Genomic DNA, 18583 nt, shown 5'->3' with positions numbered 1-18583 from the left:
TAAGTTCTCCTACGGCAGGGCCTTCTTCTAAAAACCACCGTTGCCCCCAGCAGGCAGAACAGCGCCAGGTGCAGAGTAGAGAGGCGAGAAAACCTCATGCAGGGTCAGGCACCTCTGTCTCTCCTGGTCCCCTCTACCTCAGAAATAGGGGGCATGAGAAGAAAAGACTTTATTTTATTCCTAACAATGCCTTCCAGGATTTGAACTACCAAAAGCACACATCAAACAATTAGCTAGGAAGTGATCTGAACCATTCCAGAACGATGCAAAGTCAGGCAATGACAAGTAGGGTAAGGGAGAGGGCAGGAAAGCCAGGGGTGTGGAAAGGGCCGAACACCTGGAAGCTGACTGACAAGAACTCTGCTGTCATCCAGACACGGAAGGGAGGCCTGACCGAGAGGCTGCAGGATGGTCAGGGCTAGAGGCAAACTGTGCCTTTTATGCTAAACTCACTCAAACACAAAACGTAAATACGAATGATGGTTCCTACAGCTTATGTCAAGTCCTGAGATTTAAATAGCACCTTAAGGGCTTCCCTGGTGGCGCAGTGGTGGAGAGTCTGCCTGCCGGTGCAGGGGACACGGGTTCGAACCCTGGTCTGGGAGGATCCCACATGCCGTAGCGTAGCGGCTGGGCCCGTGAGCCACAACTACTGAGCCTGCGCGTCTGGAGCCTGTGCTCCGCAACAAGAGAGGCCGCGATAGTGAGAGGCCCGCGCACCGCGATGAAGAGTGGCCCCCGCTCGCCGCAACTAGAGGAAGCCCTCGCACAGAAACGAAGACCCAACACAGCCATAAATAATAAAATAAATAAATAAATAGCATTCCCTTTAAAAAAATAATAACAAATAAATAGCACCTTAAATGTCCAACAGTAACTAGAAGAATGACAGTCGCTGTCTCTCAGTCGCAGGCCTTGTGCAGAGAAGCTCAGAAGGAAACAGAATGCTGGTGAGGGAGAGTCGGGGGGCCCGCAACCAACCATCAGAGGCTCCTCACTGTGCCGCAGAGTCGCTCACCTGCCCCCCTCCCCTCGCCAGGCAGTCCTCACACTGAAGGAGGAGATCAGACCAGAGTTCAGATGAAGGAGTTGAAGCCAGGCAGAGAGAAACACAAACACAGAGTGAAGGACAGCACTGACCACCATCACTGCTCTTCATGCTGCAACAGCTCCACTGCCCAGTTCTGGTCACTCTCCAAATTCTACGCCGGACAGGGATCTGAAATACAGGTACACACGTTTCCTTCACTACGTAAATACCGCATCGTCTCCTTTGCGCAGGCACAGAATTCAGTCAGTGACCCTAATAATTCACTTAAAACCTTTCCCAGTGCGTTAGGAACATTCTTTGCACAGCTTGAGCCACTCACAAGCCTCCTCCTCTGTGTGGTGACACTGAAAAACAGGGCAGAGTTTTCAGGTCCAAAGACGTCAGGAATTAACCAGAACAGTGGAGGGGGAAGGGGTGTCAAGTAAACACCTGTGAAGTGGACTCAAGTCTGAGCTTTCTTCCAAGATAGGAGATTACCTTCTTGAAGAGTCATAGACTCTCTCTTAAGTTTTCTAGATCTTTTCCCGAGAAAATGTAAATCATGATGAGCAGATATAATCTGTTTAAGGATTACAGGAAGTGTGCATCCCTGCATGGACAGCCCATTGGAAAACCCTGAGTACGGTTTCCTCCCACAAGATAACTTTGTATGGAAATTAATTCATAATTGAAATTTGGCTTATTCAGAGCACTTTCTAAAAACTCCAACTAAATCCTTCATCGTCTCCTAATTTTATCACCATGATATAGAGAAAACATCAAAAATTAATATAAAAAGTCACAAGGATGCGCCATTATCATACTGGTCTCATGAAAATCTAAAGTGGATTTTTCAAAATTATGGACTTGATCTTAAAGCTGGAAGAAAAAAAAAAAAACCTATGGACTGATCTGATCAGAGTTAACTTCAAAGCAAATAACTTCCCTTTTTTATGAACATGAGAATGCCAACAGAAGTTTCTCCTGATGGCTCGGCTTGGCAGGGACTTGCTTCCAGAGAGGTGCATGTATTTGTCTACTGAAAGTCACCCAAGATACAAGGAGAGTCTAGGGGGCTGGCAATTCTCTTAAGCAACAGGGATGGTGTGGGTCACAGAAAAAACACAAAAGAAGATACACAAATGACTCCACCTTTACTTCGGTCTAGAAAAACAACCGCAATTGGAAAAAACACCTGAAATTATGCTTTGCAATTTGATTCATATTTTCACTACTTAAACTTGAATGGTCCTACCCAGAAACACGTACAATAACTAAAAAGCATCAGAAGCATGTAGTAATAAGGAAGGTCTCATCTGCTTCCTAAGACATACGTAAATAAGGCCCCTGGTTGCCTCTTCCTGGAAGTGCACTGAAAATAAAATACTGTATCTAGAGGAAAATCCTAAACACGTAACTTGTAAGGCGATTCGCTGTGGTGGCGGAGGGCAAAGGACTTCAGGAAAGACGCCCAAAGAGCACCTGTCTGCTGCTGCGCGGAGCTGCCCGGCCGCCGGCCGGCGCCCCCCACCCCAGCACCGGGCTTCCCCGACGACTGCGGCGCCCGGTCCCGCCCCGCACGCACAGGCGCCCGCGTGGTCAGCCCGTAAACTTCACACCGGCCGGGCACTTCTGTCCCCGCGCTCTCCCGAGCCCCTGGGCCCGCGCCCCGTCTATCCCATCCCCGCGGCTGCGGCCGGGCCGGGTGTCCGCACCAACTTTCCACCACTTCAGGTGTTTCCTCCACCAAACCCTGCAGCCCGGAACACGCGCCCCGGGTGCGACCGTCCGCGGGCCCACCGCGCGCCAGCTGTCAGCCGGGCCGGGGGCCGGGGGCGCGGGCCCGGCGTTCGGGCACCGTGGTCGAGTCGAGCGGCCCGGGCGGGGTCCCGGCGACAGGAGGCCGCGCCCCCGCCCCCCAACCCCCGGCCCCGCGCAGGCGACATCGCGGCGACCCCGGCCGCGGCCCCGGCCCGGCTCCCCGACCCCTGCGACCTCCGGCCCCCAGCCGGACCCCCGGACCCGACCCCCGCGACCCCGGCCCCGGCCCGACGGCGCGCCAAGACGGCCGGGCCCGGGTCGCGAGCTCGCGGATGAGGCAGAGTCGGCGCCGGCCGCACACTCACCGCGGGCGCCGGGCGTGGGGCGGCTCCCGCCCGGCAGCGGACGACGGCCGCGCAGGCGGACTCACTCCCATTCATTAGCCGCGGCTTTGTCTGCCCCCGCGCCCCTCCCGCCGCCGCCGCCGCCACCGCCCGCCCGCCCGCGACGCCGCCGGACGCTGCACCCCTCCCAGGGCCCCGCGCGGCGCGGGGCGGGGAAGGTGGGGCGGGGCCAGCGCGCGCAGGCGCAGTGCCCATATGCCCGTCCCTCCCTGGGGCCCGGCCGGTCCGGCCGCTCCAGGGGCCGAGGCGCTGCTGACGGGGCAGGCGCAGTCCCGCCGCTCGAGGGGCCGAGGCGCTGCTGACTGCGCAGGCGCAGTCCCGCCCCCTGGCCGGTGCGGGTCGATCACGCAGGCGCAATCCCATCCCCGGGCCCGTGCGGGCCGACCGCGCAGGCGCAGTTCCAGCGCGCCGGCCCCCGCCCCCGGTTCGGGCCACCCGGGCTGGTGCGGGGTCGAGTCGTCGGTGGGGTGGGTTGCTGCGGTGTTGCTGGTGGATCGGCCGTGGGCGGCCGACCGGACGCATACGTGCCGGGGCGCCGAGGGCTGCGGCGTGACGGGCGCCCGGTTCTGCCTGTAGGTGCGCGCAGGTGCCGGCAGGTGCGCGGGGCGCGGCCCCCAGAGCGGCCGGCCGCGGAGCCTCGGGAGGTGAGAGGGTGGGGAGCCCACCTGTGCGGGAGCCCTGAGCTCGGCTTACCCCGGAACAGCGCCGAGCGGCCTTCCCGTAGAGGGGCTCCGAAGGGCTCTGCGCGACGTGCTGGGTGCACTTAAGCCCTTAAGTCTAAGGCGATAAGGTGCTGCCATGCGCGGCCTCGTTCGCCGGAGAACAGGGATTAAAACTTAACCCCTGTGGGGGCCGGGGGAACAGAGCCCCTTCCTCTGAAGTGGCCGGCTCCGGAGAGGCCTCGGGCCGGCGGGCTGGGGCTTCCGAGCAGCCGCTCGGGAGAAGCCCAGCGCAGCAGGTGCTGAACACACGGAACTCGGGCTCGCTTTCGGTATTTGTAAGATCCGGACATTTCACGTATAGTTTCCTAATACAAATTTATGCGCAGACCAAATAAATTCTGCAGAGTGATTTTGGCCCAGAGGCCCCTCCTTTGTCACCCTGTTTTAGACTACAGCTTATTTTGTATGAAAACGAGACAAATATGTTCATTTCCTAAGTCTTAATGTAATGATTAGGGAGTCTTTCTTTCAGCAATTATTGGCCTAGTTCAGAGGGGTGAGTCGGGCGTGTAAGGGGCCCTTCTCCCCAGAGCCCTTCTTCCCTCGCCACCCTCCCGTGGCCTCCATGACGCGCGCCCCCCGTGGCTCCCCTCCCCACCCTCCCGCGGCCTCCGCGACCACCACCCGCTCCCAACTCTGGCTGCCTCCTTGGCCACTGGTCGCACTCCAGCCTCAGGGACCTGACTTCTGTGCCTGAGCCAGGCAGGGGAGAACTTAGGACCTCTCACACCCTCTCTAATTTACTTATTTATTACCAAATCTCAGTGGCAGCAGGGTTTTGCTCTTTTGTTCTCACCGCTGGCGCTGCCTGCTGGGTGCTGCTTGGCCCAGGGCAGCGGTGGATGTTTGTTGTAAAGCTCAGGGGGCAGCTAACTATGGCCATAGTCCAAATCCTGCCGCCACCTGTTTTGGTTCGGACTCCGAGCTAAGAATGTTTTCTCAGTTTTTAATGGCTGGGGAAAAAAAAATATTTCATGACATGAAAATTCTGTGAAATGCAAATGTCGGTGTCCTCACTGGAGGTTTCCTGGAACACAGGCGTGCCCACCCATTCATGGACCACCTACAGCTGCTTTTGCCATGCAGGCCACGTTGAGGAGCTGCAGTAGAGACCCTATGACTGGCAAAGCTAGCAATATTTGCTTTCCAGCCCTTTACAGAAAAAGTTGCCAACTCCTGCTCTAGTTGAACGAGCAGCCTCTTACCCGGTTTCCCCACTGGTCATTCCTCCACTGACTCTATCAAGGGGGTCCCTGTCTTAGAGTCAAAGCCAGAGTTCTTACCGCCATGGTGGCCAGGCCCACACTGCCTGACTCCTGCTGCCCTGGCCCTGCCCGGCCCTCGTTGACTGCTCCAGCCACACGGTCCTCTTCTGGGTCCCACCTCAGGGACTTTGCACTGGCTGTTTCCCCGGCTGGAAGGCTCCTGCCCAGATGTCTGCCCATCTCACCCCTTACTTCTTCAGATCTTTGCCCACACGTCACTGTCCTGGGGCGGGGGGCTCCCCCTGGTCTTTCCCTATAAAGCAGTGCCCCACCCGGCCTCATTCTTCTCTGACATTGACTTGTTCATGGTCAGCCTCCCTGAGTAGAATGAACGCTCCAGGAGAGCAGGGCCTTCTCTTCCCTTGCGATGTACGATGCCCAGTGCTGAGAGGAGGGAGCACTTCCTGAGTCTTGGTGGGATGGGTTGGTTGAGACCCCGCCATTGCCCGGCACTGATCTGATGTGGACATAAAAGATTCTCCTGGCAGAATGGCTACAGCTCGTCCCCGAGGGACTCACCAGGTCCACCCTCTGTCCTTCATCCACGTGTACCTTTCACATCCTGCAGGTCGGTCAGGTGTGGCCTGCTCTGACCTCACCTAGGAAGGATTTTTGTTCTATACCTAGGGTGGCCATATAACTTAATGCCCAGATGGGGCACCGTGGGCATGAACTGGGGTGCTACACTCATGAGACTGGCACCAGCATAAACTGGACTGTTCCAGTGAGTCAGGACACCGTGTGGCCTTGTCAACAGCTGCGGGGCATTCATGTACCAAATCCTGGATGAGCACTTTCTGTGTGCCCAAGATGCTGGATCTTAACTTTTAATTTAAACTGAACAAAAGTGTGACCTCCTGGGTTTTATCCAAGTTCTGAGCACAGACTTGGAGCCCCAGGCAAGAGGGAGGGGTTTGTGCCCTGCCTGGTACCAGGCGCTATGTGTACTCCACGCTCAGGCAACATGGGGAATGAAGAGTGACCGACCACCTGCTCTGAGGTCACTGAGGCCACCGAGGCAGAGGACTGACCTGCAGCACCCTCGGTGGCCCGGATGGCTCTCTGTCCATGCGGGCCGCACTGTGGTCCTTGGAGGGGGTTCACCCCATGCGCAGCTTCCCAGTCACGTGACCTTGGGCAAGTTTCTCAAATGTGAACTGAGATTGCAAGCCCAGCTCGGGGGCCGTGAGGATGATGGTGTCATGTGTGGAAGCAGCTGGGCCCCCTGGCCCTGGTGACCGCATCCAGGGTCCTGAGGGCCAGGCCTGAAGTGAGGGCGGTGGCACCATGGAGCGCCGTGGTTTGGGGGTGGACACCCTGTCTCCTGCTGCGGGTGCCGTGGGCAGCCCTGCAGCTGAGAACTCGGAGTCCGTGGTTACCTCCTCCTGGAGTGCGGGGCTTTGTGGTTCCGGGACTGGGAAAGGGGTCCGCCTCTGTTGTCCTCAGCACACGTCCCTGCCTTTCCTTCAGGGCAGCAAGAATGTGTGTGTGTGTGTGCGCGCGCGCGCGTGTGCGTGTGTGTGCGCGTACGTGTGCGTGCGTGCGTGTTTGTGTGCGTGCGCGTGCGTGTGTGTGCGCACGCAGGAGGGTGACCGCTCTGCCAGCAGGCCACGTGGGGAAGACCCCAGGTGGGTCCAGGTGGAAGGGAAGCCGTCAGGCTGCAGGCGGGGGCTCCGGGGCGCCGAGCACCTACCAGGCCCTCACCACGTTGTCCCCGTTGTCCGTGGGACCCCCCACCCCACACAGAAGGCAGTGTCATTGCTCATTGCAGGGAAGAGGCCCCCGAGCTGGAGGGGGTGAGGGCTTCCCCGAGGTCACAGCGCCGGCAGGGGCGGAGCTGGTTCACACGAGGTCTGGGGCGCCATCATGGGGCCCCAGCAGGAGGTTCCGAGGCGTCTCCCTGAAGTGGGTGTGGAATCGGGGCGGCGGGAACGGAACAGCCCCGGCCACGGGCGAGCTCGCGAGTTTGTCCGCGGTCTCGGGTGTGACTCTGGGTCCAGGCGGGCAGGGGCTTGGGAACCCCTGCAAGGACCACCCGCGCCACGCAGGCATCAGCGGGGTCCCCTGGGGGCCCTCCACAAGGCTCTTCTGAACTGAACCCCTGAGTCATTCTGCAGCACTGACCCCAGCTCCTCACCTGGGGGGCGGGCCCTTCAAGGCCAGGCTTGGCCCTCCCCGCCCTGCGCCCACCCTAGGCCTCCCAGGAGCTGGGGCATTTGCGGGTTGGAAGGAAGGGTGCGGGGGTGTCGGAGCACAAGGGGGCCTTGGGCAGCCTGGGTTGGGGAGGAGAGGATTTCCCTGGGTGCTCTGTGGCCGCCCAATCCAGTTGGGATAATGCCCTCAGGGTGTGGGGGGCTGCAAGGTTGGAGTGGGGGGGGTGGAAGAGGGACGGGGGGGAGAGTGAGCCCCCCCAGGCTTGGGTCCGGGCTACGGGAGGGACTGAGGGGATGGGAGGGAGGACCCCAAGGCCACAGACTCACTCCTGCCCACCCACCGGCCCGCCTGCCTTCCTGTGGCCTCGCTCCCACCCTGCTCCAGGCTCCATGCCCCAGTAAGCCAGCCGGAGGAGCCAGGGAGGGGGCAAGGCTCCGTACCATCCCCACGCAGGTACCCCTGCATCCAGCCTCCTGGGGTGGGCGGGGCCTAGAGTGGGGCTCCAGGCCCCCAGGCCCAGCAGAGAGGAAGTGCCTCTGCGGCTTCCACTGTTGAGCCGGTTTCATCGTCACTTCGTACTGTGCTGTGGGAGGCAGGAGAGCTCCAGCCCTTGCGGTAGACGTGTGACATGTCCCTGTGGCTTTTCTCTGGGGCGGAGGGGGCTCAGGGCCGGGCGTGGCCTTCCTCCCTTGGGGCTAAGGAGCTGCAGGGCCTGCACTTAACTCCTCCGGCCCTGGGACCTCTCGGCGGCACCAGATGGTCCTTGTCTCCACGCAGGGGGTGCTGTTGATGTCACGGTGCTGCCAGCTTGGGGAGTGAAGACCGGAAACCGGCGATCCCTGGCCCCCCGGCGCAGGGTAGGTGTGCAAGGAACATTGACCCCGAGCCCTTACTGACGGCGTGACGGGCCACCCACTAGGCCCCCGGTCGACCCTGCAGCTAGGATCTCTGGGGGCCCCGCTTCCCCACCTGAGAAGTGGGAATGATGGTAGTGCCACCACCTCTGGATGGGGCAGAGGAGGACAGTGAGAGGTGGGGGGGAGAGAGCTGCATCTGCCAGGTGTCGCACTCCTCCAGACCAGTGCCCCCTCTCAGAGGATGGGGAGAGCCCGCCCAGGTCGGGGCCCAAGGGTGGAACCAGCCAGCCGGCTGAGAAGGTGAGGACGCGGGAGTGGCGGTGGGACAGATCCTGGGGTGCTCAGCTGGAGTTTGGCCCCTTCCTGGGGTGCAGAGGAGGGGGACTTGAAGGACTGGGGTGGCAGTGAGGTGCGGACCATGGTCCCTGCAGGAGGCACTCCAGAGGGCCTTGGAGAGAAAGTGGCAGGGTTCGTTAAGGCACTGATCTGGAGAGAAGTTGCAGGTGGGATGCCTAGCAAGTGGTGATGACCCCCGGTGGGACAGGAGTGCGTGGGAACAGAGCTTCACTTACCTTTTTGAGGGGAGGCGGCAGGGAAACAACAGCAGGAAGTGCCACCAGTCAGGGGAAAGAGGGGCAGTGTGGCTGGGATGGGGTGCTGGAGGGCGCATGCAGAGTGCTCAGGTGCAAAGGCCCTGGGGCAGGGGAGACGTCCGTGTGAATGGTGGGACGGTGAGCCGGGTAGGAAGGGGCCAGATCAAGGCGGGGCTTGAGGGGCTTGAGGACCAAGGGCCCTGGGGTCCAGGGAGGACAAGAGATGGAGACAGGGTGACCTCGTGTGAGAGAGGCTGCTGGAGAGAGCCGAGGAAATCCCAGGAGGTGTCCTTGGGGAGAGCACATGGGACTCAGGGCTTGGGGAGGGGATGCCCAGGTGGGAGCAGGCCCTGACTGGGGCAGAGGGTTCAGGCAGGCTCACACACTGGCCCCCAGACGTCAGGCATGGAGGCCACCAGTCCGTGATGGCTAGTTCTGTTTTATTTTCCAAGGTGGAAATGACTCGGAGTTTATGATCATAACTAGGATAGCCAGAATTAGCAGAGAAAAGTGCAAATATTGCCTGGGACATCCTCATACTAAAAAACTGTTGGTTGTCTTGGTTTAAAAATGTAACCAGGGGACTTCCCTGGTGGCGCAGTGGTTAAGAATTTGCGTGCCAATGCAGGGGACACGGGTTCAAGCCCTGCTCCAGGAAGATCCCACATGCCGCGGAGCAACTAAGCCCGTGTGCCACAACTACTGAGCCTGCGCTCTAGAGCCCGCGAGTCACAACTATTGAGCTCACGTGCCACAACTACTGAAGCCCGCGCACCTAGAGCCCGTGCTCCGCAACAAGAGAAGCCACCGCAATGAGAAGCCTGCACACGGCAACAGAGTAGCCCCCGCTCTCTGCAATTAGAGAAAGCCCGCATGCAGCAACAAAGACCCAACACAGCCAAAAAAAAAAAAAAAAAGTAAGCAGGTATACTGTATTTCATCTAGCAAGCCCAATCATAACAGGAATGCTGTCCCCTGTTAACAGTCCAGCCAACACCAAAATAAAGAAAACTGGAGAACTATCTATGATCATACCCCCGAAAAGATAACTTTTCGTTATCTAGACTATATCTTGCCCAGGTTTTATATACAAGGCTGTCGATTAAAAAAAAAAAGATTTTACTATATGTACTCCTTATGAGGCTACTGTTTCCGCTTAACAAAATAGCTCCTCACAAGTAGACACACTGATTATGGCCGCGCGCACGGGGTCGTTTTTAACAGCGAGCACACGCCTCTGGGGGAGGGTGCCAGCTGTGCCCTGTCCCCCGGCATCAGCAGTTCTCAGAGGAGTGCGATGCTCTTATGCTTTTTGCCTTTTGGTTATTTCTTCAGAAAACATTACTGGCAATAGGATTCTTTTTTTCTTTTTTTTATAATGTTATCTATCTGTCATAATTTCAGCTCTTGTGTTTTTTTCTTTTTTTAATTTTAATTTTATTTTATTTATATTTATTTTTGGCTGTGTTGGGTCTTCGTTTCTGCACGAGGGCTTTCTCTAGTTGTGGCAAGCGGGGGCCACTCTTCATCGCGGTGCGCGGGCCTCTCACCATCGCGGCCTCTCTTGTTGCGGAGCACAGGCTCCAGACGTGCAGGCTCAGTAGTTGTGGCACATGGGCTTAGTTGCTCCACAGCACGTGGGATCTTCCCAGACCAGGGCTCGAACCCGTGTTCCCTGCGTTGGCAGGCAGATTCTCAACCACTGCGCCACCAGGGAAGCCCAGGATTTTTTTTATAATTGAAAAATTTACAGAGGTAATTAGAGGTTCACATGCAATTCTAACACATAATACAAAGGAGCCCTTGGACACCTTAGCCAGGTTTCCCCAGTGGTAACTAACATTTTATAAAATGAAAGTAGAAGATCACAACCAGGAGAGTGATGCTGATAAAATCCACTGATCTTGTTCCAATTTCCCTAGTTTTACTTGTGTGTGTGTGTGTGTGTGTGTGTGTATTAAATTCTGTACAATTTTATCAGCCAGGTTGGTTTGTGAAATCTCAATCGGGATACTGAAGAGTTCCAACAGGGATTGTTATTTTGTCCTTTTATAACCACACCCACCTCCCTCCTGCCTGGCTAATTCCTGGCAACCACTAATGTGTCCTCCCTTCCTAAAACTGTGTCATTTTAGTGTTCCACAGATGGAATCAAATAGTAAGTAACCTTTTGGGATTGGCTGTTTCGCTCAGCATAACTCCCCAGAGACTCGTCCGCGTCGTGTGAGCGTCAATACCCGTCCCTTTGTGACGCTCAGTAGTGTTCTCTGATGTGGCTGGATCACCCTTTGTTTAAGCGTCACCGTTGAGTAGCGTTCCGTGGTGTGGGTTGACCGCCATTGGTCCAACCATCACCTGCTGGAGGACATCTGGGTTGATTCCAGTTTTGGTCTAGTACAAATACAGATTCTATGAACATTTGTGTACAGGTTTTGGTGAGAACAGAAGTCTTCATTTCTCTGGGACAGATGCCCAAAGGGCAACTACTGGGTCATATGGTAGTTGCATGTTTACTTCCTGAGGAAACTGCCAAGCTCTACCTTTTCACATCCCTTCTAGCATGTATCAGTGATCCAGTTTCTCTACATCCTTGCCAGCATCAGTTGTGGTCATAACTTTTTACTTTGTCATTGTAATAGGTGTGATATCTCATCGTGTTTTAGAGGCTAATGCGACATGCGGGATCTTAGTTCCCCGACCAGGGACTGAACCCGTGCCCCATGCAGTGGAAGCGTGGCGTCCTAACCACTGGACTGCCAGGGAATTCCCTGCATATGCTTAATTGACATCTGTATATGTTCTTCCTTGAAATGTCTCTTAATATCTCTTGCTGATTTTTAAAGTTGGATTACTTATTTTTTTTACTGCTGAGTTTTTAGAGTTTTTATACATTCTATATCCTAGTCCTTTGTCAGATAGGCAGCTTGCAAATATTTTTTTCTCAGTCTGCAGATTGTCTTTCCCTCCTAACAGGGTTTTCACAGAGCAAGTTTTAAATTTCTGTGAGATCTACTTTACCAATATTTTCATTTATGTCTTTTGCCTTTGGTGTCAAGTTAAGAACTTTTTGCCTGGCCCGAGATCCCAAAGATTTTCTCCTACATTTTTCCCTAAAAGTTTTATAACTTTACATTAAAGTTCATGATCCATTTTGAGTTTTGTATAAGTTGTGAAACCCTTGGGTTTCCTTCCCCTCTTCCTCCCCCTCCTCCCCTTCCCACCCCTGCTCCTCTTCCTCCCTGCCTATGCATGTCTAATTGCTCCAGCACAATTTGTTGAAAAGGCTATCCTTCCTTCATTGACATGCTTTTACCCGTTTGTCAGAAATCATTTGGACACATTTATGTGGGTCTATTTCTGGGTTTTCTATTTTGTTCTATTGATCTCTGTGTCTATCCCTCTGCCAATACCACCGTCTAGATTACCATAGCGATAGTAAGTCTTGAAATTGGGTAGACTGAGTCCCCCCACTCTTTTCTTCTTTTCAAAAAATTTTTGGCTATTATAGCTCCTTTGCCAGTCCATATACATCTGAGGATAATCTTGTCTGTATCTACAAAACACGTTGCTGGGATTTTGATAGGAATTGTGTTAACTTGTATATCAGTTTGGAGAAAACTGGCATTTTCACTAGTGTTAGCCTTCTAACCATGAAAGTGGCATGTCTCTCCATTTATTTAGATCTGTGATTTTTTAAATCAGGATTTTATCATTTTCAGCATTTTCATTTTATTTTGAGACACTGTAAATGGCCTTGTATTTTTAATTCCAGTGTCCTTGTGTTCATTGCTAGTATGTAAAAATAAATAGATTTTTTGAAAAAATTTATTTATTTATTTATTTTGGGCTGTGTTGGGTCTTCGTTGCTGCGCGTGGGCTTTTCTCTAGTTGCAGCGAGCGGGGGCTACTCTTCGTTGTGGTGCGCGGGCTTCTCGTTGCGGTGGCTTCTCTTGTGGCAGAGCACGGGCTCTAGGCACGCGGGCTTCAGTAGTTGTGGCACGCGGGCTCAGCAGTTGTGAGACACGGGCTTTAGAGTGCAGGCTCAGTAGTTGTGGTGCACGGACCTAGTTGCTCTGAAGCATATGGGATCTTCTGGGATCAGGGCTCAAACCTGTGTCCCCTGCACTGACACACAGACTCCCAACCGCTGTGCCACCACGGAAGTCCCCAAATGATTTTTTAAAAATGTTTATATTGTCTTCTGAGACCTGCCTGAACTCAGTTATTATTTCTAGGAGTTTTATTGGTAGATTCCTTGGGATAGTCTATGTAGATAATCATGTCATCTGCAAATAAAATAGAGGTGGTTTTATTTCTTCATTTCAGAGATGAATGCATTTTTTTCCTTTTCTTGTCATGTTGCACTGGATGATACTTCCAGCATGATTGTGATTGATTAAAAGTAGTGAGAGCAACATACATACCTTATTCCTGATCTTAGGAGAAAACCATTCAGTCTTTCACCATGAAATGTGTTAGCTATAGTTTATTTATAGATGATCTTCATCAAGTTGGGATCATTCCCCTCTATTGCTACTTTCGTGAGAGTTTTTATCATGTATGGGTGTTGAATTTTATTGAATTGCCTTTTCTTATCAATCAAATATATTTGATTGATATTGTGTAATTTTTCTACTTTAGACTGTTAACATGATGGATCACATTAATTTATTTTTGAATATTGAACCATCCTTGCAGCCTTGGAATAAACCCCACTTGGTCATGGTGTATAATTTTTTTTTGCACATTGCTGAATTATGTTTACTAGTATTTTGTTGAGGATTTTTGTGTCTATATTCATGAGGGACTTTGGTCTGTAGTTTTTGTTTTTGATACTGTCTTTATTTGGTTTTGGTATCAGGATAATACTAGCTTCATAAAATGAATTTGGAAGTGTTCCCTTTTTTTCTATTTTCTGGAAGAGATTGTGTAGAATTGGTGTTAATTCTTGTTTAAACATTTGGGAAAAGTCTCCACTGAAACCATCTGGGCCTGGAGATTTCTTTTCTTTTTTGAGTTTTAAATTATGAATTCAACTTCATTAATAGTTATATGGCCCTTTAAATTATCTTTTATTTTGGGTGAATAGTGGTAGTTTGTGTTTTTTAAGAGATTAGTTCATTTCATCTCAGTTGTCAAATTTATGTCTGTAGAGTTGCTCATAGTATTTGCTTATTATCTTTTTACTGTATGTAGGGCTCATAGTGACATCCCCTATTTTCTTCCTAATATTGTTAATTTGTGTTTCTTCTTTTCTTCTTCTTTGTATGAGGGTTCTCCAGAGAAACAGAACCAATAGGGTGTGTGTGTGTGTGTGTATGTGTGTGTTTATTTATTTTAAGCAACTGGCTCATGAGATTGCAGAGGCTTGGTGAGCCCAAGATCTGATGAGGGAGGCTGGAGACTCAAGAAAGAGTTAAAGTTCAAGTCCAAAGGTAGTCTACCATAGAACCAGGAAAAGCTGATGTTGCAGATGAAATCAGAAGGCAGTCAGTCTCCTGAAGAAGTCCCTCTTGCATGGGGCAGCCTTTTGTTCTATTCAGGTCTTCTACTGATTGGATGAGGCCCACCTACATTATGGGGGCCGTCTGCTTTACTCGGAATCTACTGATTTGATTTTTAAATCTCATCCAAAAACACCCTCACAGTAACCTCGAGAACAATGTTTGATCAAATATCTGGGCACTGTGGCCCAGCCAAGTTGACACATAAAATTAACCATCACATCTCTCTTGTTACTGGACATCTGTAGGGTCTGGAGTGATATCTCCTGTTTCATCCCTTCTTTTTTTTTTTTTTTTTTGGCCACGCTGTGTGGCATGCGGGATCTTAGTTCCCCGACCAGGGATCGAACCCGTGCCCCCTGTGTTGGGAGCATGGAGTCTTAAACACTGGACCACCAGGGAAGTCCTTCCTATTTCATTCTGGATATTGGTAATTTCTCTTCCCGTTTTTTTACTTCTTTGTCAGTCTTGATTGAGATTTGACAATTTTATTGATATTTTCAAAGAACCAGCTTTTTTTAAAAAATATTTTTCTCTCGTTTTTCTGTTTTCAATTCCATTGATTTCTACTTTTTAAAAAAAATTAATTAATTAATTAGGTTGCGCCAGGTCTCGGTTGCAGCATGTGGGCTCCTTAGTTGTGGCATGTGAACTCTTAGTTGTGGCATGCATGTGGTATCTAGTTCCCGGACCAGGGATCGAACCCAGGCCCTCTGCATTGGGAGCGTGGAGTCCTATCCACTGCACCACCAGGAAAGTCCTGATTTCTACTCTTATTTAGTTATTTTCTTCCTTCTGCTTGCTTTACGCTTCTTTTGCTCTTTTTGGTGTGTGCAACTGTAGGTTCTTAAGGTGAGAGCTCAGATTATTGATTTGAGACTTTCCCTCATTCCTCAAATATGTATTTAGTGCTACAGATTTCCCTCTCAGCACTGTTTTAGTTGTGTCCCAGAAATTTTTATATAGTGTATTTCTGTTCTATTCAGTTCAATATTTTTAAAATCTCCTTGAACACTGCTCTTTGACCTATAGATTATTTAGAAGTTTATTTAGTTTTGTTTCTAAGTATTTGGATATTTTCCTGTGGTGTTCTGCTATTGACTTCTAGTTTGATTCTGTTATGATCAGAGAACATGTTCTATATGATTTCAGTCCTTTTAAATTTGTTGAAGTTTGTTCTGTGACCCAGGATATGGTCTATCTTGGTTAGTGTTCCATGCGTGCTTGAAAAGGATGTTCATTCTGCTGTTGTTTGGTGGAATGTTCTGTAAATGTCATTTAGATCCTGTTGCTTGATGATGGTGTCATGTTCTTCTATATCTTTGTTGACCTTCTGTCTAGAAGTTCTATCAGTTGCTGACAGTGGGATGTGGAAGTCCCTAACTATAATTTTAGATTTGTCTATTTCTTCTTTCAGCTCTATCATTTTTTGCTTTATATATTTTTAACTCTGTTGTTTGGTGCACAAATACTTAAGATCATTATGTCTTCCAACTGGATTGATCCTTTTATCATTATGTAATGTTCCTCTTTGTTCCTAGTAATTTTCTTTGCTTTGTAATCTACTTTATCTGATTTTAATATATAATAAATAATACATAATGTATATAATAATATGTAAAAAATAATATACTATGGCCGCTCCTACATTTTTGGCTAATATTTGAATTATAAATATTTTTTCGTTCTTTTATTTTTACCCTACGTATGTCATTATGTTTGCCATCTGTAGATAGCATATAGTTGGGTTGTGTTTTTTTATTAATTCATTCTAACAATCTGTGTGTTTTGTTCAGTGTATTTAAAGCATTTACATTTACAATTTTGATATATTAGGGCTCGTCTGCCATTTTATTATTTGTTTTCTGTTTGTTTCCTCTCTTAATCATTCCTTTCTTTCTCTTTTCTTGCCTTCTTGTGGGATACTGAACATTGTTTAGAATTCCATTTTGATTTTTTATCGTGTTTTTGAGTATAACATTTTGTATAGTTTTCCCAGTGACTCTCTGGGTATTACACTACACATACCTAAGTTATCACAGTCTATTGATACAATTTTAGCACTTTGAGTGACGTGTAGAAACCTTACTTCCATTTAACTCCCTTTACCATCCCCATTTAAAAAATATAACTGTCTAAAATATTTCTTACACATACATTTAACACCATATCAGACAGTGTTACAAGTTTTGCTTCAATCACCCAACATGACATAAGAAACTGATGATGAGAAGGGTAATTATTATATTTACCTCTATCTTACCCATTCCATTGTTTTTCTTTCCTTTCTGAAGCTCTAAGCCTTCTGTTATCATTTCTTTTCTGTTTGAAGAACTTCTTTTAGCCATTCTTTAAGGGTAGTTCTGCTAGTGACAAATTCTTTTAGTTTTCTTTGTCTGTGGATGTTTTTATTTCCCCTTCATTTTTTTTTTTTGGCCATGCCGTGTGGCTTGTGGGATCCCAGTTCCCTGACCAGGGATTGAACCTGTGCCCTCAGCAGTGAAAGCACAGAGCCCTAACCACTTGACCACCAGGGAATTCCCTCCCCTTCATACTTGAAGCATATTTTCACTAGATATACAATTCATGGTTGACAGTCCTTTCCTTTCAGCATTTGAAAAATGTGCCACTTCCTTCTGGCCTCTGTGGTTTCTGATAAAAAATCCAATGTTATTCCAATTGTTTTTCCCTCATAGGCAATGTGTTATTTCTCTCTGTCTGCTTGCAAGGGTGTTTTTTTTTTTTTTTTTGGTCACTAGTTTTTAGAAGTTTAATCATGTGTGTGGTATAGATTTCTTTGGATTTATCTAATTTGGGGTTCACTCAATTTCTTGAATGTGTAGGTTTATGTCTTTTTGCTAAATTTGGAAAGTTTCTTTTTTTAAATTGAAGTATACTTGATTTTCAATGTTGTGTTAGCAAAGTGATTCAGTTTTACATACATGTATATATTTTTCAGATTCTTTTCCCTTATAGGTTATTACAGAATATTGAGTACAGCTCCCTGTGCTCTACAGTAGGTCCTTGTTGGTTATCTATTCTATAAATTTGGGAAGTTTCTGCCATAAGTTCTTCAAATATTTTTTTCAGCCTGTTACTCTTACTCCTCTCCTTCTGGGATCCAATTCCACAAATGTTAGATTTATTTTATTTTATTTTTTTATACTCCCACAGGTCCCTGAAGCTTTGTTTGTTTGTTTGTTTGTTTATTTGTTTCCTTCAGTCTACTTTCTTTTGGTTGTTCGGATTGGGTAATTTCTACTCTTCTGTCCTCTAGTTCATGGACTCTTTCTTCTGTCATATTCATTGTGTTATTGAGCCCATCCATTGAGTTTTAAATGTTGGTGTATTTTTCAGCTCTATAATTTCCATTTGGTTTTTTAATAACTTGTTTCTATGCACTAAGATTTTCTATTTTTCTGCTTGTTTCAAGATAATTTGTAACTGGTTGTTGAGACATTTTTGTGGTGGCTGCTTTACAATCTCTGTCAGATAATTCCAACATCTGATTCATCTCACTGTTGGTATCTGTTGATTGTTTTTCTCTCATTTAAATTCTTGGTTTGACACGTGGTTTTCAAAATTGTAATCTAAACAGTTTGGAAATTATGTTGGGAGCCTCTGGATCCTATTGGAACATTCTATTTTAGCAGGCAGTCATCCTACTCCTGTTCAGGTGCAGCACATCCTGGCCTACTTTTGTGGGTTGTGGTTCCAATGATAATTTAGTTTTCAGAGCCCTTGCATTTCTATTCTGGTATGTTCTGTTCATCTGTGCCACTGCAGCTTCCACTTAATTCGGCTGGTGCTGCCTGTGGGAACAGAGGAGATTCTCCAGGCTGCCTAGAACCGGTGGGTGGGGAGTGGGAGAGGTTGCACCCATGGGATGGAGGATGCTTCTGAGACCTGGTACCTCCAGGGTTCCTGCTCAATCTCCGTTGACTTCCCCATGGGAGGATAGATGGACTTCCCCTAGCTGCTGGGTGGGAGGGTGGGGAGAGACTGGGCCTGGGCTGCTTTCTGCCACTGGTTGGCCAGGAGTTGCTGGACCTGGGCAGCCTTATACTACGGGGGTGGGGGGTGGGTGGGAGACTCCAGGCTGCAGTGTTTTTCCTCAATCCGAGGCCTTCAGCCAGCCTACCTTTCTTTTCCTACCAGAGGTCTATAATTTGTCTCTTGTATTATTTCCCAGTTTTTAAAGTTATATTTAGTTGGAGGAGCAGGAAGAGATGAGACTACATTATCTACTCTCTGGTGTTATTTTTAATTTTTTAATTTATGTAATTATTTATT

The 18583-nt window shown here is 49.7% G+C and overlaps 1 protein-coding gene across 6 annotated transcripts in view; it reads right to left on the bottom strand.

Annotated features, from left to right (window-relative positions):
- ZBED4 (zinc finger BED-type containing 4) overlaps positions 1-3299 on the bottom strand; it is a 28352-nt gene extending 25053 nt beyond the window's left edge. For 4 of the 6 annotated variants that reach the window (XM_068559592.1, XM_068559593.1, XM_068559594.1 and 1 more), the window contains exons 1-2: positions 3157-3299; positions 1141-1219 (exon numbers count right to left, since the gene is read on the bottom strand). The gene's annotated coding sequence lies outside the window, so the exon portion shown is untranslated. Of the gene's footprint in view, positions 1-858; positions 1013-1140; positions 1220-3156 lie in introns of those variants that run through there. The other 2 variants (XM_068559598.1, XM_068559597.1) reach the window with 2 other exon arrangements.
- Between the last annotated feature and the right edge of the window lie 15284 nt (positions 3300-18583).

Source organism: Eschrichtius robustus, chromosome 13, assembly GCF_028021215.1.
Source record: "Eschrichtius robustus isolate mEscRob2 chromosome 13, mEscRob2.pri, whole genome shotgun sequence".
NCBI classification, from domain to species: domain Eukaryota; kingdom Metazoa; phylum Chordata; class Mammalia; order Artiodactyla; family Eschrichtiidae; genus Eschrichtius; species Eschrichtius robustus.
The sequence above is the reverse complement of the archived record's forward strand: the minus strand, read 5'-3'. Positions and strand labels throughout refer to the sequence as shown.